At 45.3% G+C, this 27,134-nt stretch overlaps 1 long non-coding RNA gene across 1 annotated transcript in view; it reads right to left on the reverse strand.

Moving 5' to 3' along the window:
* Nucleotides 1-12,691: 12,691 nt before the first annotated feature.
* Nucleotides 12,692-27,134, reverse strand: part of LOC141087956 (uncharacterized) — a 74,075-nt gene continuing 59,632 nt past the window's right edge. The window contains exons 2-4 of the long non-coding RNA XR_012231776.1: nt 22,335-22,382; nt 18,902-18,927; nt 12,692-12,809 (exon numbers count right to left, since the gene is read on the reverse strand). This is a non-coding gene — a long non-coding RNA (uncharacterized lncRNA). The remainder of the gene's footprint in view (nt 12,810-18,901; nt 18,928-22,334; nt 22,383-27,134) is intronic.

A 27,134-nucleotide genomic window follows, 5' to 3' on the forward strand; every position in this document is an offset into this window, starting at 1 on the left:
CATCAGAGTAGCATTCTCCACCTCTCACAATGGAAGAAACACAATCTATTACACACTATATGGACAAAACTATTGGGATACATACACATTACTCCCAGAGGAGAATTTAAGACATCTCTTTTTAAATACAGGATCATTAACTCTTTGGTCCCAAAGCCTGTTTTAGCCTTCATAGCCAGGCCAAATTTTACAATACTATTCACTGTCACTTTATGTGGTCATAACTCTGGAACGTATCCCAGTGATTCTGAGACTATTATTCGTGATACATTGTACTTCACGATAGTGGTAAAACTTGTTCGATATAACTTTATAGTAATAAATATAATGTTTATTTCTAAAAATATCTGAAATTTGGCGAAACTTTTGAAAATTTCACAATTTTCAAACTTTTAATCTTCATTCCAGAGAGTTATGTCACACAAAAGAGTTTAGAAATAACATTTCCTACATGCCAAAATTTGCTGCGCAATTTTTCCAAAGTACGCACGTACCCCATATTTGTTGAAAAACGACTGCTTGGGCGCATGGTAGGGCTGGAAAGAAAAACAACAGAAACCCCCACAGGTGATCCTTGTAGTATAAACTTCTCCACTCAAGCAATTCATCTAGTATTTTTATCCCTCAGCCGATTCACAAACTTGTATAAGGCTATGTGCACACATTGCGGAATTCCCGCGGAAATTTCAGCGGGAATTCCATTCCGCGGGAAAACTGCATTTTAAATTTCCGCGAATTTCCCGCAGAAAAACTAGCGATTTGCAAGTATAATTAGCTTGCAGAATGCTAGCATTTTCCAAGCGATCTGTAGTATCGCTTGCAAAAATGATTGACAGGTTGGTCACACTCGTCAAACATAGTGTTTGACGAGTGTGACAAACTTTTTACTATTGAGGCTGCCTATGCGGCATCAGTAGTAAAAAGATCTAATGTTAAAAATAATGAAAAAAAATAAAAAATCGTGTTTTCTCACCTTCCGGCGTCCCACACAGCGTTCCCGATCATCGCGATGCTCCCGGCAGGTCCCGTTTCCAGTGATGCCTTGCGACAATGACCTTAACCTGCTGACGCTCGGCGCGGGACATCGGAAGGTGAGAATTCGATGATTTTTTTTATTCTAATTCTATTTTTTACAGAGATATGGTACCCAGAGCCCAGAGGAGAATCTCCTCTCCTCCGGACCGTGGGTACCATCCGCAAATGTTCTGCTAAGGCTAAGTGCACACGTACTTTTTTGCCCTGCGGATTTTTCCACGCAGAATTGAAGAAATCCGCAGGTCAAATGACCTGCATTTTTCCTGCGGATTTCTTCCTTTTTAGTGCGCTTTTCTTGCGGTTTTCCTCTGCGGATTTCCCCCTGCGGATTTGGAGAATGGAGCAGGTGGAAAACCGCACAAAAGAAGTGACATGCTGCATATTTTGTACGGCAAGAAAACCGTGCGGAAAAAAACGCAGCGTCCGCACAGCGGTTTTTTTTTTCAATTGATTTACATGCTACTGTACATCACAATGCGGATATGCAGCGTTTGTGTGTGGTAAAATCCGCTGCGGATCCGCTGGAAATCTGCATCGTGTGCGCATGGCCTTACTTTTCGCATGGTGGGCACAGCCACATGCGGAAAGTAAGCAGAACAATGCATTCCTGTGTGTGCGGATTTTTGGGATTTTCCCGTGATTTTGCACAAAGAATGAGCATGCTGTGCATTTTTCTGCGATGCAATTCCGCTGCGGAAGAATCCGCAGCATTAGCACAGCATGTGCGGAATGCCATAGAAATACATGGGATGCTTTTTTTTGCGTTTTCACGGCAAAATTGCGTGTTTAAAAAGCGCCACGAAAGCGCAAAAAAAGCTACATGTGAATACAGCCTAAAATGGAGATGACTACTTAAAATATTACTATTTTATTACACTAATATGTTGCTTTGACACCAAGTTTGCAATTTTCACAAGGGGTAAAAGGAGAAAACCAACAGTACAATTTTTTATGCGATTTCTCCTGAGTACATCAATGCCCCGTAAGTGATCAATAACTACTTTGACGCACAGTGCAAAGCTCCAAAGGGAAGGAGCGCCATAATACACTGCAGATTTTGCTGCACCGGTTTGAGGGGGCCATGTCACATTGGCAGAGCCTCTCGGGTGCCAGAACAGCAGAAACTCCTGTAATTCACCGCGTTTTACAGATCACACCTCTCAATGAATTCATCTAGGGGTGCAGTGATCACATTAACACCACAGGGGGGGGGTTCCACAGAATTTTATACTATTGGGTAGTGAAGAAAAAAATATATTTTTACCACAAAAAAAAAAATGATTTAGCCCCAGAGTTTGCATTTTCACACTGGGAAATGGGTAAAATTTCTGCCAAAATGGATCACACAACTTCTGCTGAATGTGGCAATACCCTATAAGTGGCTGTACAGAACTGTTTAGCCACACAGTGAGGCTTGGGAGGGACAGAACCATATTTGACTCTTGGAGAACAAATTATTCTAGAATAGTTTCCGGACTCCAAATACAGAGATCCTAAATGCCACAAGAGCTGAACTCCCCCCCTCAAGTGACCCCATTTTGGAAATTACACCCCTTTGGGATTTCATCTACAGGTGTAGTGACGATTTTAACTCCATAAGTGTTTTCACTAAACAAGCAGCAGTGGATGTTGCTGACTGAAAATTGCAAACTGCCATTATAGTGACCAGTACGTTGTAGTGCCCAGCCCATGCTTCTGGAAACATGCACCCGTAAATTAGGCAGCCTCTCATCGGTATAGAAATGCCAAACATGTGGACGCTAAATGTGGATTAAACACACTGGGGCTCAGAATAGAGGGAGGCATTTGGATTTGGGAGCACAGAATTTGCTGAATTTCTTCTAGGGTGGTGAGGAGACAGAGCCTTTGTGCTACCAGTAACGTGGAAGCCCTCTATATTTCCGTTAACAGATGACATCTGAGTGGGGACTTACTTTTTTTGGTATTGAGTTGAAGCTTTCATTGGGAATATTTTACATAACTTTCGGAATCACATTTATCTGGCGCTCTACGCTGAGCATTTTACTTTGGGGTTTCCATCTAAATCTCAGCATGACCAGATTTTCCCCAAGGGATCCATTCACTATAATGAGGCAGCAGAGTTACTCTAGACTCCGTCTGACCTCTGTTCTGAGGTTTCCTTCTTTTCAGAGGTGCAAAAAAAGGAGATTTTTGTGTACTCACCGTAAAATCTCTTTCTCTTAGCCTCTAATTGGGGGACACAAGACCTTGGGTGTTATGCTTTCCGTCCACTAGGAGGCGACACTATGCTTAATCTGAAAAAGATTTGGCTCTGGCTCCTCCTCCACAGCATACACCCCTGGGAGGCATCCGCCTTACCTCAGTTTTTGTACCCAAGCAGTAGGAGGAGATAACAAATCCAACATAACCAAGCCTATAAACAAAGGCTACTATGGACAGCTCAAGGAACGTAGGAGGAGATAACAAATCCAACATAACCAAGCCTATAAACAAAGGCTACTATGCACAGCTCAAGGAACAATATGAGTACCCAACATAGTAACAGCCCGCAAGGGCAACAGGGTGGGAGCTGTGTCCCCCAATTAGAGGCTAAGAGAAAGATTTTACGGTGAGTACACAAAAATCTCCTTTACTGTCGCCTCATTGGGGGACACAAGACCTTGGGACGTCCCAAAGCAGTCCCTGGGTGGGAAGCAATGGACGAATATTGTGCTGACAGGTCCCTAGGCTTGGGACACTGCCGCCGGCAGTACCAGTCTACCCAGACTCGCTTCCACTGAGGACTGAGTATGCACACTGTATTGTTTTGTAAACGTGTGTAAGCTAGTCCAAGTGGCCGCTTAACACACGTGTTGTGCTGAAGCCTGGCGTCGAATGGCCCAGGAGGCTCCTACCGCCCGTGTGGAATGTGCCGTGATACCGGCCGGAATAGGAGAATTGTTTAGGCGGTAGGCGTCATGGATGGTGGACCTGATCCACCTGGCAAGGGTAGCTTTTGAAGCCGGTAAACCCCTGCAAATGCCTTCTGGAACAAGGAAAAAAAGGAATCAGACTTCAGGAAGGGTGGAGTCCTAGACACACACATACGCAATGCCCTGGCAAGGTCAAGCGTATGCAGGGTCCTCTGCACTCTTATGAACCGGAGCCGGGCAAAGGGTCGGTAATGAGATGCCCTCATTGAGGTGGAAATCAGACACAACCTTTGGAAGGAAGGATGGAACTGTACGGAGAACCACCTTGTCCTGGTGAAAAATAGGAAAAGCTGTTTGCAGGAGAGCGCTGACAGCTCAGACACCCTGCGTAGCGAGGTGATTGCCACGAGGAAGACCACCTTTTGTGATAAAACTCGAAGTGGAACTTCCTTAAGAGGTTGAAAAAGGAGGTGCCTGTAGAGCAGTTAGGACCAAATTAAGGTCCCACGTATCCAGTGGACGTCTGTAAGGAGGGACCAATCTGGAGACTCCCTGAAGAAACGTCCTGACTTGAGGTTTGTTAGCAATACGCTTCTGAAAGAGCACTGAAAGCGCTGACACCTGACCCTTAAGCAATCCTAAGGATAGGCCGGCGTCCAGACCTGATTGAAGGAAACCACGAACTTTCGGAAGAGAGTAAGGGAACGGAATTCGCCCGCGAGAGTCGCACCATGTAAAATACGTTTTCCAGGTACGATAATAAACTTTGGCGAAAGCTGGTTTCCGTGCCCTGATCATGGTTCTAATGATGTCTGGAGCAAACCCTGCCTGGGTTAAAACCCAGGTTTCAAGGACCACGCCGTCAAATTGAGAGTCCCTAAATTCTGGTGGTAGAACAGGCCGTGAGACAGGGGATCGGGACGGTCTGGAAGACGCCAAGGGGTGTCTGCTGTAATGCTGAAGGATGTCGGCGTACCATGTACGTCTGGGCCAGTCCGGCGCAATTAGGATGGTCGGAACTCCTTCCTGTTTGATCTTCCTCATGACTCTGGCCATCAGGGGAAAAAGTGGGAAAATGTACAGAAGCTGGAACTGAGTCCAGTCCTGAACCAGGGCATCCGTCCCGAGCAACCTCGGACCGCGTGTCCTTGCCATGAAAATGGAGACCTTGGCATTGAGATGAGATGCGATTAGGTCCATGTCCGGAGTCCCCCAGTGATAACAGATCCGACGAAAGATTTTTGGAATGGAGAGACCACTCCCCCAAGTCCATTTCCTGTCTGATGAGGTAGTCGGCTTCCCAGTTGTCCACACCCGGACTGTGGACCAGTGAGAGTACTGATTTCTTGTTTTCTGCCCAGCGAAGGAGACGCGCCACATCTCTCATTGCCTGGGCACTGCGAGTCCCACCTTGGTGGTTCACATATGCCACTGCCGTGGCATTGCTCGACTGCACTCTGATGTGAGAGGCCTTCAGCAGATGGCAAAAAAACTTTTAGCGCCAGGAAGATAGCTCGTATCTCCAGAATGTTGATGGGCATGGTCGCTTCTATTGGAGACCACGTGCCCTGTGAAGTAGGTGCACTGCACCCATCCTGTTAGACTCGCATCGGTGGTCAGGACTTTCCATCGACTGGGAAGAAAGAATTTTCCTTTGGCCAGTACGGGTGGTTTGAGCCACCAGTACAGTGATTTCCTGGTTGACTCCGTCAGTCGGAACTCCCTTTCGAGGGAGAAAGGGTTCCTGTCCCAAGATCTGAGAATGGCTAGTTGAAGAGGTCTGAGGTGGAACTGGGCAAATGGTACCACCTCCATTGCTGCTGCCATCCTGCTAAGGAGTTTCCTGGCAAACCGAAGAGATCGGCAAGGTATGTGTATTAACATGCGAACTGCACCGCGGATAGCTTGTACCTTGTCCTTGGGAAGGTGTACCAGACCCCTGGAGGTATTGAATAGGATCCCTAGGAAGATCAGTGACTGACTCGGGAGTAGTTGACGACTTCTTAAAGTTGACTAGCCCGCCTAGACGAGTTAGTGTGTCGATCGTGATCGAGACGCTGTCTTCGCAGTCTTTGACAGAAGGTGCCTTGATGAGTAGATCGAGACATGGGAGGACCACTATGCCTCTGGAGTGTAGGACATCCATGGTGGCTGGCATAACCTTGGTGAATGTTCTGGGAGCCGTGACTAATCCGAAAGGCAAAGCCACGAACTGGTACTGATTCTGCCCTATTGTGAACCTGAGAGATCTTTGATGAGCAGGCGCAATAGGGATGTGCAGGTATGCCTCTTGTATGTCTATGGAGGCGAGATATTCTCCCTGTTCCATAGCCGCAATGATGGATCGAAGGGACTCCATGCGAAACTGCCGAACTCTTACAAACTTTTTGAGTTGCGTTAGGTCCAGGAATTGGCCGAACGCTGCCTCCCTTTTTGGGAACCACGAATAGGTTGTAGTAGAGTCCTTGGAATCTCTCGTTTTCGGGAACCCGTATTATGACTCCTGCTTGAAGGAGAGAGAGACACTATTTCCTTGACCCACCTGTCCTCTGTAATAGGCAGCCAGACTTGCTGAAAGATTAAAAATCGACCGCCTACAGGTGGGGTGTCTTCCGTATTTCGTGAGTCATGACGAGGAGAAATTCTGGAATTTCCCTCCTTTGGGCTTTGCCTGGCCTGATGTTGACCGCCAATTCTTGTCCGTCCTCTGTGCTGTCCTTTGGTTGTCCCTGTGAGGGGGAACGGTTGTAATTCCGTGAAGGACGTGAAGCGGCCTAGCCTGAGAAGTTCCGAAAAGACCGGAACTTAGCCTGGTTACGTCGCTTAAACGTACGTTTAGGTTGCGGTTGGGGAAGAAAGGTACTCTTACCCCCCGTGGCATTGGAAATCATCTTGTCTAATTTTTTCCCCGAAAAAAATCTCCCACTGACGTACGGGAGATCCGTAAGAGGCTTGTTTGAAGACACGTCCGCTTCCCGTTCTCACAGCCAGAGGATACGTCTGATTGTAATTACATTCGCTGCTATACCTGCTACGCCTCTTGCAGAATCAAAAGCTGCAAGGCGTATGTAATCTGCCACCACCGCTATCTGAACTAGTTGATCGAACATCTGAGGAGCAGACTTTTGGAGGCTCTCCTGCAATCTTTTGGCCCATGCCAGAATGGCAGTGGCTGCCCACGTTGAGGTGAACGCGGGAGCCAGGGAGGCTCCTGTAGCCTCAAAAAATTGAACGAGCCATGCGCTCAACCTGCCAATCTGCTGTATCCTTCAGGGTTGACCTATCTGGCAGTGAGAGGAGAGACTGTGCTGCAAGCTTAGAGATAGGGGGATCGATTTCCGGTGGATCTGTCCACTTCTTGGTCTTTTTGAGAAAAAAAGAGTATCTAGCCCTTTTTTACGGTTTTATTTACGGTTGGCGAATTTTTTGGCAGGCTGCGAAAAAAGCTTATCAAGGATGTCCTGAAAGCTTAGGTGATCAGAAAAAAAACTTTAGGGACTTCAGGGACCCCTCAAAACAGATCTTATGTTTTGGGGGTTCTTGGGGAGCATCGGATAAAACCAGCACCCGATGAATAGAAGTGATAATGTCCTCAACTAGGGCTGTATTGCTAGGAGGACATGGAGCCTGAGACTCCTATGTTTCCTTTTCTGATTCGGAGTCACAGATGCCCTCTGAATCCTGCGCATTGGTGAGGCGTTGCCTGGAGGGAAATCTGGACCGCCGCTTTTCCATGCCCGAAGATCTTTGTGGAGATCTGCAGCGCCCGTCTTTGGAACGAGACGGTCTAGGAGACCTAGAATTACGGTGTCTCTGCCTAGAGCGGGACGACCGTGAGCCACGGGAGGACGTAGCTGAACGTGACCTATGGGGCCATTCACTACTAGCATTGCCAGGGACTGCCTGTCCGCTTATAGCTGGGATATGACCCTGCATAGCCTGAAGCAATGTGGAAGTCAGTGTATCTATGGACTGTGACATAGATGCGGCCCATACCGGCATGTCAGTGGAGTTGAAACAGTGACAGGAGCCTCTTGGGGCACTGACCCAGCATTTAGGGAACAACTCTAGCAGTACGGTGCATGTTGCCACTGGGAAGATTGGCTTTACAGGCTGAACAGACTGCGTAACAGCAGATAAACCTGTTTTTTTTTTTTCTTTCTTCCTTCTTTCGGACCTGGAGACCGACATAGTGCACTGAGTGCCGGCAGGTTATTCTGACCAAAAACCTTACTGGGGTGGCTATGCAGAGGAGCGCTATAGGGAACCTATAGGGGGTCTGCGTCCACAGCAGGATAATATCCTGCAGTGCCTTACCCCACCGGTGTGCTCCTAGATCCGGCGCCAGCAGAAAAACTTCGTTTCTGCGCCCCCTGGAGACTGTGCAGCGTTCTTGATTAATATAGCAGCGCTGCTGTCTCACTGAGGTAAAGAGGAGGGAGGGAGGAGGGGCGGAGAGCAGGAAAAGGGCGCGCAGCCAGGCAAAAACCGCGCCTTCCTGGCTCGATCCGCCCCCTGTATGACGCTGTGCAGCGTCATTATCATCATCCAGGGGGGCGGGCCGGGGGCGGTAACAAGGGCGGCGGCTTCGGCTTAGGCCGAAGCCGCGGTCTAAATTACAAAATCCTGCCCGGGAAGGGCTCCAGAGCGGCGCGGTAGTCCGGAGGGGGGCAGAAAACTAACCAAAACCCCCCCCGGTTGAGTGCCATATCGCCCGGACGCCCCTATATACGCAGCGCAGCCCTGTGAAGGGTCTTTTTGACCCCTTTAGAGGGCTGACGCTGCCGCAGGGACAGGAATCCCTGCATACTGTGGCCCAAATATGACAGCCCCCGGCCCCATAGCAGACCACAGCAGTGCTGGGGCTACAATAAAGTTAGCTCTGCGAACGCAGCTCCTACCTGCGGCGTCTCAACCTAACATCCCTAGAGGGGGTTAGGGAGGGCGCTTCACCGCCATCAGGAGGAATTCTTCCTCACCTCAGCCTCAACCCAAAAGGCCCAGGGCCTGGGGAAGGAGGGGGGTTCTTGACATCGAACCATGCACCCGAAGGGCTGGGGAGGGAGCGACATGGGGAAGAGCCATCTCTACCTCAACCGGGTACCGCTAAAAAGAGGACCGAGGAGGGAGCCATGTCGGGAGTCTCAGAGAGACCCTCTTTTCTTCATTTGTGTTAAGAAGAATCTTCTTATGGTGTGCCTCCTTGCGACACTAAGCAAAAACTGAGGTAAGGCGGATGCCTCCCAGGGGTGTATGCTGTGGAGGAGGAGCCAGAGCCAAATCTTTTTCAGATTAAGCATAGTGTCGCCTCCTAGTGGACGGAAAGCATAACACCCAAGGTCTTGTGTCCCCCAATGAGGCGACAGAGTAATTGACACTTATGTAGGACTAAAGATGGACACTGCCAGATCACAGGTCAGACGCTGTCCACAGTGCCTCCGTCTGCTTCATTATAAAGAATCTTCCACTGTGGATTCTATCTGAATCACGTATTTCAGAAAGTTACACGATAACCCCGGTGTAAGGGCTCAGCACAGATCATAGGATAAATGGGAGCTGAGCCATGTGATGGCTTGTTTTTTGTGGGATGAATTGATGTTTTTATTGGTACCATTTTCTGGCACATTTCATCGCTTTCTATTCCGATTTTTGGGAGGCAGAATGAACAAACAATAGCAATTCAGAAATTGCTTTTTGGGTTATTTTTTTTTAGTGCTTTTCAGCTTGTGGTAAAATTGATAAGAAAGCTTTATTCTTCGGGTCAGTATGATTAAAGAGATACCCAATTTATATAGTTATTTTATGCTTTGCCGCTTTTTCGTAACTAAAACTTTTTTATAGAAAAAAAATGTTTTGCATCACTTTATTCTGACTGTTGGAGATGTATGGTGGCTTGATTTTTGAAGGACAAGATTACGTTTTCATCGCTACTAGTGTTATTTCGATTTGACTTTTTGATTGCGTTTTATTGTAGTGTTTGTTTGGCGATATGAAAAGGCAAAGGTTCTTGCTACTTTTTTTTTTTTTACGGTGTGCACTGAAAAGTAGGTAACTAGCATGACAGTTTTATAGGTCGGGTCATTCAGACTCGATGATACCAAGTATGTACATACAACCAATAAAAACATACGTATTGTTTTCATAAATTTTCTTCCTTCTTTTTAAATGTATTTTGGCACACATATTTGTTATCCCCGCGACCGGAATGTCCCGAACTAAACTGTCCCACTAGTTAGCCCCTTTAGTCAACACCGTAAAAAAAGAAAAAAAAATTGAAGACCAGGCAAAAAAACTATGCTTTATCATCATACCACTGAACAAAAAGAGCAATGAAAAGAGATCAAACAAGAAGAAATGTAAATAGTGGCTAAGAAACACATTTGGCATATGTCAGAAACTAAAATACGATTGGCATTTTTGGATGAACGTATCGGTCAAGCTGAGAAGGATAAGATGTTTGAAAATTTAAGAATGAAACCTGCAAAGAAAAAGGAACTGAAACAGTAGGAAGGTAAAAACCTAGTTTTTGAAGGAAAAGACCTCAGCGACTTTGTTACAAGTTAAACAAAGACATTCTTTGAATTCTTTGGGATCCACGGACATAGAAGAATATTGCAGTGATACACTAAGAAGCTCCATCAATGCTCTTAAGGTGGTGAATGACACCTCGGAAATTGGCATTGCTCTGATAAAGAAGTTTAATAATTCAATGAGAGATGAACAACAGAAACAGTTCTTGCTAAGAGTTGTCAAGTATTATAGAAAAGTCGTCACCAAGCGAACAAAAGGAGTTGCATCTTTCACAGCACATTAGTGTAAATCATTTAATACGTATGATACTGCCTATCAATGTTACTCTTTATAGTCAGTATTAATCTAAGTTTTTAATTTCTAATAAAAAATACTTAACATTGAAAATCTTTTTTTTGCATACTTTTATTAAACTGATAAAAGTGTGCAACCTCTAAATATTGTTCGATCGGCTTGAAATTTGGCATATATACCGTATAAACTCGAGTATAAGCCGACCCGAGTATAAGCCGATCCCCCTAATTTTGCCACAAAAAACTGGGAAAACTTATTGACTCGAGTATAAGCCTAGGGTGGGAAATGCTCCATAAATTATTCCCCCATATGGTGTCCCCAGAAGAAGCTCCATAGATTATTCCTCCATATGCTGCCCCCATAAGAAGCTCCATAGATTGTTCCCCCATATGCTGCCCCTGTAAGAAGCTCCAGATTGTTCCCCCATATGCTGCCCCCATAAGAAGCTCCATAGATTATTCCCTCATATGCTGACCACATAAGAAGCTCCTTAGATTATTCCCCCATATGCTGACCCAATAAGAAGCTCCTTAGATTATTTCCCCATATTCTGACCCATAAGAAGCTCCTTAGATTATTCCACCATATGCTGACCCCATAAGAAGCTCCTTAGATTATTCCCGCATATGCTGACCTCATAAGAAGCTCCTTAGATTATTCCCGCATATGCTGACCCCATAAGAAGCTCCTAAGATTATTCCCGCATATGCTGACCCCATAAGAAGCTCCTTAGATTATTCCCCCATATGCTGACCCAGTAAGAAGCTCCTTAGATTATTCCCCCATGTTCTGACCCCATAAGAAGCTCCTTAGATGATTCCCGCATATGCTGACCCCATAAGAAGCTCCTTAGATTATTCCCGCATATGCTGACCCCATAAGAAGCTCCTTAGATTATTCTGGCATATGCTGACCCCATAAGAAGCTCCTTAGATTATTCCATGTGCTGCCGCTGCTGCATGTAAAAATAAAAAAATGACATTCACCTCTCCGTCGCTGGGTGTCAGATACTCACCTGTCCTGCGTCCATGGCTGCTCACCGCTATCTGCCACGTCATCGGTCAGTGACGTTCAGACCGCAGGGGGCGCGGTGCGCACTAATCACGTCACCGCTCCCTCTGCTGTCTGAAGTCACTGACCGATGACAGACAGCAGCAAGCAGCCATGGACGCAGGACAGGTGAGTATCGCTATACTTACCCGTCCTGGCGCTCTCTCTTCATGCGTTCAGCTGTCAAGTGATACCGCTCATTAAAACTCATGAATATGCACATATTCATGAGTTTTAATGAGCGGTACCACGTGACCGCTGAAGGCAGGAAGAGAGAGCGCGGAGAAGCTGGGGGCTCAAGAGACAGCGTCAGGACGGGTAAGCATGACCTGACACCCCCGCCCCCCCCCTCCGACCCCCGGTGTATATGACTTGAATATAAGCTGAGAGGGAAACTTTCAGCCCCAAAAAATGGGCTGAAAATCTCGGCTTATATTCGAGTATATACGGTACTTTATACATTAGTGAGACTCGGGGAGTAAGCAAAGTCTGCAAAAATTTGACATTTTAATTTTTACCATACAAAATGAAACAACCTACCCTTCAGTCAACACCGTAAAAAAAGAAAAAAATAGAAAATCAGGCAAAAAAAACTATGCTTTATCATACCACTGAACAAAAAGTGCAATAAAACGAGATCAAACAAGAAGAAATGTAAATAAAAATGGTCCCACAAAACACAAGCTGCCATAAAGCTCCGTCAGCAGAAAAATTAAAAAGATATAGCTCTGAGGGCGTGGCCTGGGCAGCTGCAGGGACAGACGTGAGTCGTTTGATTTCCCTCCCCAAGGCCACAAAAAACTATTAAAACAGGGGTTCTTGCACGTAAAACCCCCTGAAACAACTTCCCACTGGAGCCCTAAAGGAGGCAGAATGCAATAGACCTACCGGGGTTGCGGAGCTCTGGTGACAGGGGAGCGGCAGTCGAGGTGGATGCATGACTGGCCAGTACCGGCTCCCTCCCACGCTCCAAGGTTGCAGAGACAAATGACTTCTCCAGCGGACCTGGTCGAGAAAGATATGAGATAGATAAATACATTAGATAAATATATATATACTAGATTATGGCCCAATGCTATCGCATCGGGAGGATGCGATACCATCACACCTCTTGCCATGTTAACCCTCAACACACACACTCCTCTCACCTTTCACCATCTCCACTCACGTCCACTCACTCTTTCACTCCACATACGACCCCTTCTCTCACTCCGTCTCTCATACTCACGCCGTCATCGCCGCTGCTCCACGATCCCCCACATCTTCTTCCGCCGGCGCCATCCTGGATCCAGACGTTGTCCACGCCGGCGACATGTTCTTGCGGCGACGCCATCTTGAGTATCGTGAAATCCCGCGATACTCAAGATGGCGTCGCCGGAAGAACATGTCGCCGGCGTGGACGACGTCGGGAACCAAAATGGCGTCGGCGAAATCTCGCGAGTTTTCGCCGACGCCATTTTGGATCCCGACGTCCTCCACGCTGGTGACATGTTCTTGCGGCGACACTATTTTGGATCGGCGAAATCCCGCGATACTCAAGATGGCGTCGCCGCAAGAACATGTCGCCGGCGTGGAGGACGTCTGGATCCAGGATGGCGCCGGCGGAAGATGATGTCGGGGATCGTGGATCAGCGGCGATGACGGCGCGAGTATGAGAGACGGAGTGAGAGAAGGGGTCGTATGTGGAGTGAAAGAATGAGTGGACGTGAGTGGAGATGGTGAAAGGTGTGTGTGTGCTGAGGAGGAGTGATGTGTTGAGGGTTAACATGGAAAGAGGTGTGCGGTGACGTCACCGGTTACAACTGGACGGAAGTTGTTACAACCGGACGCTGCTTAGGGCATTTATTATTATAGATACAGTTGTGGCCAAAAGTATTGACACCCCTGCAATTTTGTCAGATAATACTCAGTTTCTTCCTGAAAATTATTGCAAACACAAATTCTTTGTTATTATCTTCATTTAATTTGTCTTAAATGAAAAAAACCCAAAAAGAATTGTCCTAAAGCCAAATTGGATATAATTCCACACCAAACATAAAAAAGAGGGTGGACAAAAGTATTGGCACTGTTCAAAAAATCATGTGATGCTTCTCTAAGGCTAGTTATACACTAGCGTTTATGAGCGCAGCGACGGCCTGCGCACGGCCGCAGCTAAGCCCCGCCCCCTGCCGCGCCCCGCCGGTAGCTCCGCCCACCGGCGCATGACGCTGCATACGCCCTGCGTCCCCTATCTTTATCACAGGGGGTGCAGGCCGTGCGCAGTATGCGTCTGGCGGCGCATGCGTCCTTTTGACCTCTGCACCGACCAGCGCCAAACGCAACCTGCTGCAGTTTGGTTGCGTAGGCGCATCGTCAAAAAGGCGCATGCGCCGCCAAACGCATACTGCGCACGGCCTACGCCCCCTGTGATAAAGATAGGGGACGCAGGGCGCATGCAGCGTCATGCGCCGGTGGGCGGAGCTACCGGCGGGCGCGGCAGGGGGAGGGGTATAGCAGCGGCCGTGCACAGGCCGTCGCTGCGCTCATAAACGCTAGTGTGAAACTAGCCTAATTTGTGTAATTAACAGCATCTGTAACTTACCTGTGGCACCTAACAGGTGTTGGCAATAACTAAATCACACTTGCAGCCAGCTGACATGGATTAAAGTTGACTCAACCTCTGTCCTGTGTCCTTGTGTGTACCACATTGAGCATGGAGAAAAGAAAGAAGATCAAAGAACTGTCTGAGGACTTGAGAAACCAAATTGTGAGGAAGCATGAGCAATCTCAAGGCTACAAGTCCATCTCCTAAGACCTGAATGTTCATGTGTCTACCGTGCGCAGTGTCATCAAGAAGTTTAAAGCCCATGGCACTGTGGCTAACCTCCCTAGATGTGGATGGAAAAGAAAAATTGACAAGAGATTTCAATGCAAGATTGTGCAGATGTTGGATAAAGAACCTCGACTAACATCCAAACAAGTTCAAGCTGCCCTGCAGTCTGAGGGTACAACAGTGTCAACCCGTACTATCCGTCGGCGTCTGAATGAAAAGGGACTGTATGGTAGGAGACCCAGGAAGACCCCACTTCTTACCCAGAGACATAAAAAAGCCAGGCTGGAGTTTGCCAAAACTTACCTGAAAAAGCCTAAAACGTTTTGGAAGAATGTTCTCTGGTCAGATGAGACAAAAGTAGAGCTTTTTGGGCAAAGGCATCAACATAGAGTTTACAGGCGAGAAAAAGAGGCATTCAAAGAAAAAAACACTGTCCCTACAGTCAAACATGGTGGAGGTTCCCTGATGTTTTCGGGTTGCTTTGCTGCCTCTGGCACTGGACTACTTGACCGTGTGCATGGCATTATGAAGTCTGAAGGCTACCAACAAATTTTGCAGCATAATGTAGGGCCCAATGTGAGAAAGCTGGGTCTCCCTCAGAGGTCATTGGTCTTCCAGCACGACAATGACCCAAAACACACTTCAAAAAGCACTAGAAAATGGTTTGAGAGAAAGCACTGGAGACTTCTAAGGTGGCCAGCAATGAGTCCAGACCTAAATCCCATAGAACACCTGTGGAGAGATCTAAAAATGGCAGTTTGGAGAAGGCACCCTTCAAATATCAGGGACCTGGAGCAGTTTGCCAAAGAAGAATGGTCTAAAATTCCAACAGAGCATTGTAAGAAACTCATTGATGGTTACCGGAAGCGATTGGTCGCAGTTATTTTGACTAAGGGTTGTGCAACCAAGTTTTAGGCTGAGGGTGCCAATACTTTTGTCTGGCCCATTTTTGGAGTTTTGTGTGAAATGATCAATGTTTTGCTTTTTTCTTCATTCTCTTTTGTGTTTTTTCATTTAAGACAAATTAAATGAAGATAACAATACCAAAGAATTTGTGATTGCAATCATTTTCAGGAAGAAACTGAGTATTATCTGACAAAATTGCAGGGGTGTTGTTCGGCTGCATAGAAATACATTTAGCCGCACGCTCCGGTCCGAGAGCCCGCGGCAGTCCCAGGTTTTCATGCCAGAGACTTGCACGAGAAGCCGCAGCATTTTTGGATGCGCAGAATTGCATCAAATCCGCAGTGTAGTGCGCAACCAATGATAGACTATGGGAATTTAAGGTTTGGTGTGCACATGCTGCGGAAAAATATGCTCGGATTTGCAGCATTTTTTTCCACAACATGTCAATTCCATTTGCTGATCTGCAGCATTTCTGCACCCATTGACTTGCATTGAGTAAGTCAAATCCGCAGGTTTAAAAAAGATCTGAGGATTTGCGTGCAGGAAACGCTGCAGATAGGGAGAAGGGAAGTGTGTGTTCAGAGACTGTGCGTGTCTGAGTGCGGTGGTCTGTGTGTATCTATTTGTGTTTGCTTGTGTCTGCGGGGGTCGGCAGGTATGTGCGCGGCTGTGTGGGTCTGTGTGTAGTCAGGCATCGTACGATGAGACTACTAGCCCTATCCTGCTATGCCTGCTACAGTGACATCAGTAGCCGATGATGGGACAGTAAGTAGTCCCATCATGCGGCTACTGTGTTGAAATAGTAAAAATAAAAACAAAATACATACATATTCACCATACTGCTACCCACAAACCCCTTGATCCTTTGTAAAAAAAAAATAAAATAAAATAATAATAAAGTCAACCGTATACTCCCTGTTGCGACAGAGGCAGCAAAGCAACCCCAAAACATAAGGGAACCTCCACCATGTTTGACTGTAGGGACCGTGTTATTTTCTTTGAATGCCTCTTTTTTTTCTCCTGTAAACTCTATGTTGATGCCTTTGCCCAAAAAGCTCTACTTTTGTCTCATCTGACCAGAGAACATTCTTCCAAAACGTTTTAGGCTTTTTCAGGTAAGTTTTGGCAAACTCCAGCCTGGATTTTTTATGTCTCGGGGTAAGAAGTGGGGGTCTTCCTGGGTCTCCTACCATACAGTCCCTTTTCATTCAGACGCCGACGGATAGTACGGGTTGACACTGTTGTACCCTGGGACTGCAGGGCAGCTTGAACTTGTTTGGATGGTAGTCAAGGTTCTTTATCCAACATCCGCACAATCTTGCGTTGAAATCTCTTGTCAATTTTTCTTTTCCGTCCACATCTAGGGAGGTTAGCCACAGTGCCATGGGCTTTAAACTTCTTGATGACACTGCGCACGGTAGACACAGGAACATTCAGGTCTTTGGAGATGGACTTGTAGCCTTGAGATTGCTCATGCTTCCTCACAATTTGGTTTCTCAAGTCCTCAGACAGTTCTTTTGTCTTCTTTCTTTTCTCCATGCTCAATGTGGTACACACAAGGACACAGGACAGAGGTTCAGTCAACTTTAATCCATGTCAACTGGCTGCAAGTGTGATTTAGTTATTGCCAACACCGGTTAGGTGCCACAGGTAAGTTACAGGTGCTGTTAATTACACAAATTAGAGAAGCATCACATGATTTTTCGAACAGTGCCAATACTTTTGTCCACCCTCTTTTTTATGTTTGGTGTGAAATTATATCCAATTTGGCTTTAGGACAATTCTTTTTCTGTTTTTTCATTTAAGACAAATTAAATGAAGATAATAATACCAAAGAATTTGTGTTTACAATCATTTTCAGGAAGAAACTGAGTATTATCTAACAAAATTGCCGGGGTGTCAATACTTTTGGCACCATTTTCCCCAAGACCCTCAAGCAAAAACGAATGGTGCGGGGAACTAGTTGGCGAAGTGCCTCGACCCAGTGCCGGAGGGCTAGGGCCTTGTCCCGAGGGAGAATTACCAACCCTCAGGAGGTGTCGAAGATTATCCCTAAAAAGGAAATCTCCTGAGTTGGAACAGGGGATGATTTCTTCAGACTGACTAACCACCCTAAGCGGGAGAGTGTATCTAGCGTGATGTTGACACTTTCCTCGCATGCTTGAAATGACGGGCCTTTGATCAAGAAGTAGTCTAAGTAGGGCAAGATGACTTTGTCCTGGGAGTGCAGGATGGCCATGACGACCGCAATGACCTTTGTGAACACTCTGGGGGCAGTGGCTAGCCCGAAAGGCAGGGCTGCGAACTGGTAGTGTAGGCCGTTGATAGCGAAGTGTAAATATCTTTGATGCGGAGGGAAAATGGGGATGTGCAGGTAGGCATCTTTGGATGTCGATAGAGGCCAAATACTCTCTCCGTCTTATGGCAGATATGACTGAGAGGAAAGACTCCATGTCTGATCCTGACAAATTTGTTCAGGAGCTTCAGGTCCAGAATGGAGACCAGCGATCAGGAGCTTGTAACCAAGGTAAACAGCGGGTTTCTAAGCGCCCCGCGGAGCTTAGAAACCCTCTGTGTACCTTAGTTACCAGTGCGCTGATGCAGGGAGCTGGTAACCAAGGTAAACAGAGGGTTTTCTAAGGGCCGCGTGGCATTCAGAAACACGCTGTTTACCTTGGTTACCAGCTCCCTGCATCAGCGCGCTGGTAACTAAAGTACACAGTAACGCCAGCGCTCGTCGTCGCTGGTGTTGATCGCTGGTAAAGCTGCTTGTTTGGTAGCTTACCAGCGATCATGTAGCGACACACCAGCGATCCTGACAAGTTGATATCGTTGTCGGGATTGCTGGTGAGTCGCTATGTGTGACGGGGCCCTTAAAAGAGAATATGTCAGAAGGTTTTTGCTATGTAATCTGTTGACAGCAGGAGATAAAGACAAACACAGAATTCAGGGGTGTCTCATTTGTCAAAGTGTGTGCTGCTGTTCACTAACTGTGAAGGATTTATCACAAAAAGATTAAAATTGCAGGACCATACTAGTTTAGCAACGCCCTCTCCTGTGATAAGCAGCTCACTGTCCATGGACTTTGTGCATGGAGAGCCTGGTGTTGGCAGGGGAAGCTTTTCAGCTCTGCTTCATTCGGAATCTAAAAGCTCTGAGTCAGAACTGCTGCACCCAGAAATCTAAGTGATACATGGTGGGATTCAGCTTCTCTTTGCCTGCATTACATTGCTCTCAGATGAGTATTAAACCCTGCTTACAGATTCCCCTAAAGATTTTATTGGTGGTGTCAAACCATTATTTATATGTCCCTTTAAAAAACCTATAGTATAAAAAAATTTGGAATAAAGAAAATATAAAGTCACATGTTTGATCATACCTTCTTCTGACCAAGGCTCTATTACACTGTAGATTAAAAAAAACAAAACATTATATGCATGTAAAAAATATTAATTACAATATAAAAATTAACAAACAAAATTGTTATTTTATAAAGTGAAACACTAGTACTGAAATTTACATTAAAGGGAAATTGTCAAGTGAAAAAAAATGCAATTAGCCTGCAGATATGGGGATAATCTGCATGTTAATAGTGTTCTGAACCTGTCTGTTGCGGGCGCTTAGAATCTCACTACCAGGAGAAAATTAAACGTATTCCTCCCGGTAGCAACTGGATTTCACTCAACACTCTGACTAATAAAGATAATGAATAAAGTTTGAACATAACTGCTCATGCAATAATTTTCCTTCTTTTTATTGGAATGTGCTGATTGTAGATTCAGACTTAAGGCAGCAAAACCACGAAGGAACACAAACTAGGAGTAAAGAGACACACTTAAACCAGGATATGTGCTAAACCTTTACACATCCAAGGCATTGTCTCAAGCAGCTTCTAAATCAAAATGGCAATGGGGGTAGATGAAGCTTACTGAGACAATGCAGCCCTTCATAAGCCAGGAGCGCATAGTTTGGTTTATTTCACAAGTGCTTTTTTTTTACATTTTGTTTCAATAAGTGTCCCTTTGTGGATTTGGTGCCTAAAGTTTAAATCTACAATGTGTAATTTCCAATAAAAACAAGGAAAACCATTGCATAAAAAGAATTCTTCAAAATTTCGATTGGTACTGCACTTAACCCCTTCATGACATATAGGTATGTCATACGTTGTGTCTCCCCCTTTGATGCGGGTTCCGGGCATCTTTTCAGGCATATTGACAGCTGATCTGATCAGCTGTCACGTGCTCTTCACAGCCGAGAGCGGAAATACGATCCACCTGCGGCTGTTAACATATTAAATACTGCTGATTTTAACATGAGCTTTTACACACAGCAGTTCTCTCTATGTAAAAGCTCGTATTAAAAGAGCATTGTAAAACACAACTGGAAACATCTTTTTAATACCAAATAATCTTCAAAACATATATATTTAAAGCAGTTAGATTTATAGATGTCAGTGACTAATACTGTTAGTGTCTATGTGTAAAATTTGGGACCTGTATGTATTTAATAAATAGGCGGAATAAAGTATTTTAATGAAATAAAACACAGTTTTCCATCTTTATTCTTCTGGTAATCAAAATGATACCCTCAATCTCCTGTAAAAAATAGAAAACTAAAAACACCAGATCATCGCAGGTCAGGCTGGGGGGCTGCGCAGCATCAGTTAAATCAGCGCTAGTCATGGATGCTGCGCAGTGATTAACTTGGGAGCATGGGAAAACCGTGGTCCCTTGCTAAGCTCTTATTATCTGCCCTCAGTCACTGGCTTTCCCTCTCTGGCCCAGAAAATTGCGCGGGAGCCCACACCAGTTTTATTCGTGAATACATTCTTTCAGTAAATACTTACAGGTCCCAAATTTTACACACACATACCACTAACAGTAATAGTCACTGCCATATATATAAATCTAACTGTTCTGCATGGGTTTACTGTGTGTAAACCACTGGTCCTATCCTGTCGGCTTCTGCAATGTTACAGAAGCCGGCAAATGAATTATCGGCTATTCTGCTATCTATCTCTCTATGAAATATAGATATAGATATATATATATATACACACACCTATACTATGTGTATATATCTTTGCTATTGTAACCTGTCAGTGTGATTTTACAATATAGCGCACTCAATTGCCGGCTTTTCATAGGATATCGGTGCATATTTCTCGCAAGTCACACTGATGGTCCGTGTGGTGTGCAAGTTTTTCCCGCCTTGCATTGGCGTGTCTCGGCCGATATACGGTGCAAACCGCAGCATGCTGCGATTTCACTCGCAAGTGTAATACGGCCGAGAAAAAATATGGTGATGGGAGATGCCCCATAGATTACCAGTGGTCTGAGTGCTATGATTTTTTTATCGCATAGCACTTGTCCGTATTCCTCTCTAGTGTGATTCCAGCCATAGACGCACCATTTTTTCCCCCAACATTTTGGAATTTTTTTTTAGCACTTAAATAAACAAGTACCTATACATGTTTGGTATCTGCAAACTTGTAATACCTGGCGCATGTGCCGTACTGCTTTTCGGCTTTGCTTGCAGTTGGGCAAAGCATACAGCGCACGCGCAAAATTTCTATGCGATCTGCGATATTCACAGCAAGGAATGCATACAGCAAGTCGAGGAGGGGTGGAGTGAGGGAATCGAAGCAACGCCCATCAGACCGGACACATTACCATACAGCCCAGGAGCAATAAAAAAGGTTTTATGGTTGACACATGGGGAGTCAGAGGGTTTCAGAAGTAGTTGTGGAATGCATAGCTGACACTCAATTAACTGATATTTTTAGCAGGTAGGCCAAAAAAGTGGTGACAGGTTCCCTTTAAGTACAGTACCAATCAGAAAAAACTTACCTTTATAAGCCACCCACTGCCCTAAAATGACAGGCCTCTGCCTATGAGCGCATACAGCCCAAGGGCTGTCATTCCAGGGCAGGGGGTTTGGAAAAAAAGACAGGAGACTGCCGGTCTGACAAGTCCATAGTGTAGCCTTGATCCCCATCGGCTACTAAAAGCCACAGCGTTTCAGAATAAAACATATATGGCTGAGTTCACACAACCAGCACCTGATATAGGCTGGCAACGGTTTAGGCACAATGCATTGTCAGGTTCCCGGTAATAGGAAAAAGCATGTTACTGAATAATAATAAGAGCATATATCCGAAATAGATAAAGCACCTGGCTTAGCCCTAGAATGGTCCAGCTGTGCAAACAAAATATATACACACCTGGTCAAAATTGTTGGTACCACTCTTTTAGTGACAGAAAAACCCACAATGGTCACAGAAATAACTTGAATCTGACAAAAGTAATAATAAATGAAAAATCTATGAAATTGAACAAATGAAAGTCAGACATTGCTTTTCAGCCATGCTTCCGCAGAATTAAAAAAAAAAAAAAAACTCACGAAATAAGCCTGGACAGAAACGATGGTACCCCTAACTTAATAATTTGTTGCACAACCAACAATTTCAACCACGTGTGTATGTGGCTGGAACATTCAAATGTTCTCTGTTTCAGGGTTGAGTTCCCCTACATCATACTAATTAAGCAAGAGGCTTTATTTGCATGTACCTAATCACTTTTTGATAAGATTCACCTATACATTTCGAGGGGGGTCAACAAAAACGGACCTAATACAGACATGACCCGTATTGCATACGGATCCACTGCAACCTTCTAAGCGTCTTTCTTTCCAGTATACATATGAAATACAAAGCACATTAATATAGTTTTACTGTAAGTTTAATTTGAATTCAAAGGTTATATAAATTGTTCATCTTATTTGTATTATTGAAAGTTGTCAAATTTACTTACAAGTCTGACTCTTCTGGGGCCTCAAACAATACATCGTCAAATACAACTCTGTAGAAACATAGAAATCAAGGTCTCTTTTAGTGTCAAAAAGAAAACAAAAATACAATTTTAAATGATAAAACCATCAACGTGAGGGAATTGTCCTTGCAAATGTGAAGACGTATTAATTGTTCTTCCTTCAAACTGACTGTTATACACATGAATATTGTAGTGTCCCAGTACCTCCTCCTATCTGTTGCAAAATATAGTTGTGGGGGGGGGGGGGGTGTTACCAAAACCTATGTCCTGTTATGTGGTTTATTCGATAAATTGCCCAATACTACCATCTACTGTCCAATTTTCAATTGGCCAGGAAACTGCCACAGCCTACGCCAGGAGGGCATGTTAAATGTCAATCTTCATAGAGACAGAAGAGATAGAGCTATACAAGGGCTCTTCTGTTACACTTCACGCCTTTAATGGTTCCACCAGCGTGAGGGCCTCATGTTCTGCTGCATTTTCTACTGTTTGCCCTGCGACAGGGAAACGTATCAGGACTTAATCGGGAGTAAGCAATGAACAATATTTCCACAGTGAACCAAACTGTGTAGACCCATCCATGGTAGTGATATAACTTTACGACTGTGTGAATGAACCCCTTCCCAACATGTGCCATACATATACAGCTCTGCGCAAAGTGCTTTTCAGCAAAAAGCAGTATATCTACAGCGCCACAATCGCACGGCCTCACGCTGAGAGCCACGGCGATCATGTGCGGGTGTCATCTGTACGTGACAGCTGACACCCTGCAACAATGCCCACGATCGGTGCTAGCATTTAACCTTTCAGATTCTGCTGTCACTAGTGACAGCGGCATAGAGAAGCATCGCGCAGGGAGGGGGATCTCTGTGCGCTTCCATCAGCACAACACGACATGATCGCAATGTCCTGATGGTCTCCATGGTGACCCCCGGCATCTTGATGGCAGCGGGGTCGTTCCAGGTCCTGAAGGGAAGGTGGCTTGCGCCAGCACGCCTCCTTCCTTGCCTGTCAGATCGCTAATCTGACATTACAAAGTGATGTCCCATCCTGGGACAACGTAAAAAAGTTAAAAACAAAAAATTACTAACTGTGGGGGCGTGGCGATGTAGTGGAGCTGAGAGGACGTGCTTAGGCAGAGCTCCCATAATCCTGCCTTTAATCCGGTATTTACACCACCCAAACGTGACTTACCTCGGTGATAGTGTGACCTCCTGTAGTTCTCCGGCTTATGAGGTGGTGTGGTGTGCGGCTCCGGTTGTTGTGGATCTGGGAAAATCCGGGCGGGAAACTCAGCCAGCAAAGAACGGCGGCCAATTCTGCGGCACTCCACAGAAGTTGGAGGCGCAGCACGGAAGAATCCTCTTCAGATGCGGCTGACCAAACAGCACATTGGACTCACGGAGGTACACAGGGAGAAACACGCAGTGTGAGCTCTGAGAAATGAGCCCCGTGTTTCCCCATTAGAGATATAAATCGCCTGCTGGCGCCCGCCATTATATATTAATCCAGCGCTTTTACTTTTATGACTGCTGCTCGAGACTGAGACCGTGGATACGGCGGCAATCTGCTGACAACGCACCACATCAAACCACCTACTGGGGTTTGTTGTGGGACTCTTAGGCTGCGTTCACACTGTGCGCTTTTTTCGCGGTGGTTTTTAACGCGCGATTTTGCCGTGAATACGCAAAAAAAACCCAGCATCCCATGGAATTCCGCAATGCTGTATACAGCATGCTCATTAATTTGCGGAATCGCGGCGATTTCACCCACATAGGAATGCATTGTTCTGCTTACTTCCCGCATGTGGCTGTGCTCAACATGCGAAAAGTAAGCAGAACATTTGCGCAGGGCTGTGGAGTCGGTGTCGGAGTCGTGGAGTCGGAGTTAGTTTTGGCTGGAGTCGGAGTCGGTAGAAATGTACCGACTCCAGCTTTAAAAAAAAATGTATTAATATTTCATAATTGAACTTTCATATAAATTTTATAAATGTTACTCAAATATATATGTTCTATCAAACTATGAACAACAGTGATAAGCAGTTCTGCTGGAGATAGAGACATTTCTTACTTCTTGTGTGTCACTGTTCTCCACTGCCCTTATCTAATCTTATACTTGGTTAACCTCATGCTGCCCCAACCCCCCTACTTACAATGTATGAAACTGAAAGTGAAAATGTGTTGCAAATTCTTAGTAGTAAAGCTCCTCCTCTAGACTAGATCATACTAGGTGTGCATCTTCCAAGCATCTCACAGCTGCCTGCTACTCAGAAGAGGAAGACTGTAAGAAGTATTATCCTTTCAGCAAACTTTGCATCAGTTAACTGTGAGTACATGAGGAATAATAACAGTATTACTGACCACTATATCAGTTGTACGACCTGACAATAATTTTGTACAATTGTTTTTAGGAAACACAATTGTCATTTGGATTGTGAATGCAGAATTAAAAACCTGAGAATGTCAAAGAAGCATCACATTAAATCAGCTGTATTTGAACATTTCACCATCACTCAAGATAGAAAACATTATGTCTGTCAGTGTATGACAAATGATCCAGACGAAAACAAATGCTGTGAAGCCAAGATGAGTGCATATTCAGGCAAAGATAAAAATGCTCCTACCAGAGTTTCTAATCTAAAGAGACATTTACAGCGCTTTCATCCAGAAGTACTGAAAGCAGTGGATGAGAAAGACTGCATCCAAACCAATGAACCAGTGCCCAGCTCTTCCAGCCAAACAAAGGAGCAGAGAACTTTGCAGCCATCAGTTGCAAGATATTTTGTCAGTGACAAAGTTACTGTGACAATGACAGTAGATACATTTAAAAAACAGATCATAGAGCTTGTTGTAAAGGATAGTGTGCCTATTTCATTATTTTCACGACCAGCTTTTATGTGTCTGAATGGGGAAATGGCCCGCAAGCTTGGTGTTTCTCTGGAGAGAGAGAGAGTATTAGAAAATTAGTAATCGAAGAAGCATTTAAACAAAAGGAAGAACTTAAAAAAACTCTCAAGGGAGGCTTTCTGTTTCTTAAAATGGATGCCTGCACACGTCACAGAGTGAACTATTTTGCCATCAATGTCCGATTTGTTTGTGAAAAAAATGAAATAGTTACCAAGACATTGGCAGTAAAAGACACCAAAGCTCATCACACCAGTGAGTTTCTCCGCAATGCATCACTGGGAACAGGACCTGCCGGGAGCATCGCGATGATCGGGGACGCAGCGCGGGACGTCAGAAGGTGAGAATAACACAATTTTGTATTTTTTTTTATTTTTATCATTAGATCTTGTTACTACTGATGCTGCATAGGCAGCCTCAATAGTAAAAAGTTGGTCATACTCTTCAAATACTGTGTTTGACGAGTGTGACCAACCTGTCAGTTTTCCAAGCGATGCTACAGATCGCTTGGAAAACGCTAGCATTCTGCAAGCTAATTACGCTTGCAAAACGCTAGTTTTTCTGCGGGAATTTAAAATGCGGTTTTCCCGCAGAATGGAATCCGGAATTCCGCGGTAACTTCCGCGAGAATTCCGCTACGTGTGAACCCAGCCTTATAGTAAGCTTTCATTGAACAGAAACTGAAGTCGCAGTGGGTACAACTGCTAGTGAAGTAGCATGTTAGAGTGAATGTTGGCAGCTTTGTGCTTTCACTTTCATTTCTCCCTGCTCTGCATGGCTGGAGTTATAGAGGATGTAGCAGCTTGCTGACAGTGCACCATATCATATCTGGAAGGGATCAGACCAAACAAACTGGCTGTATTACTTTGCATTAGTAAACTAAGAAATCAGTGGAAGGGGGGAAAATATACTTGACCAACTAGCTGTTTCATAAACGTTAATTATGAACCGATCAAAGCTCAAGGGCGGCTGAATAGCTAAAGGAGTTTGCAAGACCTGACCCCTCTGATAACTCTAGGTCCCACAGAAATACTCCTAGTGTTAAAGCTGCAGATCAATGTAAAAATTGCCCTTCTGAAGGCGAAGAGGGTGGCGATCAAGATCGGACCCTAAAACAAGCATCTGAACAATTAATGCAAGCCATATCTCTAAAACATCCTTGTTGGGGGGAAAAGAGGAGGTGCATTCGGAAGTGGGGCGTCTTCGGCAGGATATGCAAGCAATGAGGGGAAGCATCACGGAAGTCGAAACCAGAGTATCCAGCATGGAAGATAATCTTGCACTTATGGAAACTAAGCTGTCAAAGGTACCTGGCTCCATAAATGCCTGGAGGCAAAAGGCAGATGACAGAGAACAAAATGCGTCGGAAGAACATCTGAATTATTGGATTACCAGAGCATTTGGAAGGTCAGCGACCGGAGCAATTCTTGGAAGGATGGTTCAGAGACACATTGGGAGGTGAGTTCTCTCCAACTTTTTCCATAGAGAGGGCTCATAGGGTACCTACAAAATCTCTTCCCCCGGGTAGTCCGCAACGACACAATTGCAGAGACAGAGACACTATCCTCCGTATGGCAAGGCAAAAAAGTCCCATTAAATTCAACGCCACAATTTCAATCATGCCTGGCCCATGTGCTGAACCTTGGTGTTCGTTTTCTAAAAAGCTATCCAGAGCTGCTGGTTTAAGTACGCCACCTGTGTACACATTTTAGAAAGTCAGCTACAGATTCAGCCGCCCTTGCCATGCTTCAGCAGCAATTGCAGATTCCAGCTCACTGATGTGTGACGTCCCCATGCGTTGGAACGCTACACTGCATGTTAGAAAGGATTTGAGAGCAGAAGTGGGCAGTTGTTGAATACCAGCATCAACAAGGCCATC

Source organism: Dendrobates tinctorius, unplaced genomic scaffold (genome assembly GCF_039654945.1).
Source record: "Dendrobates tinctorius isolate UK_male_01 unplaced genomic scaffold, ASM3965494v1 ptg000036l, whole genome shotgun sequence".
NCBI lineage: Eukaryota > Metazoa > Chordata > Amphibia > Anura > Dendrobatidae > Dendrobates > Dendrobates tinctorius.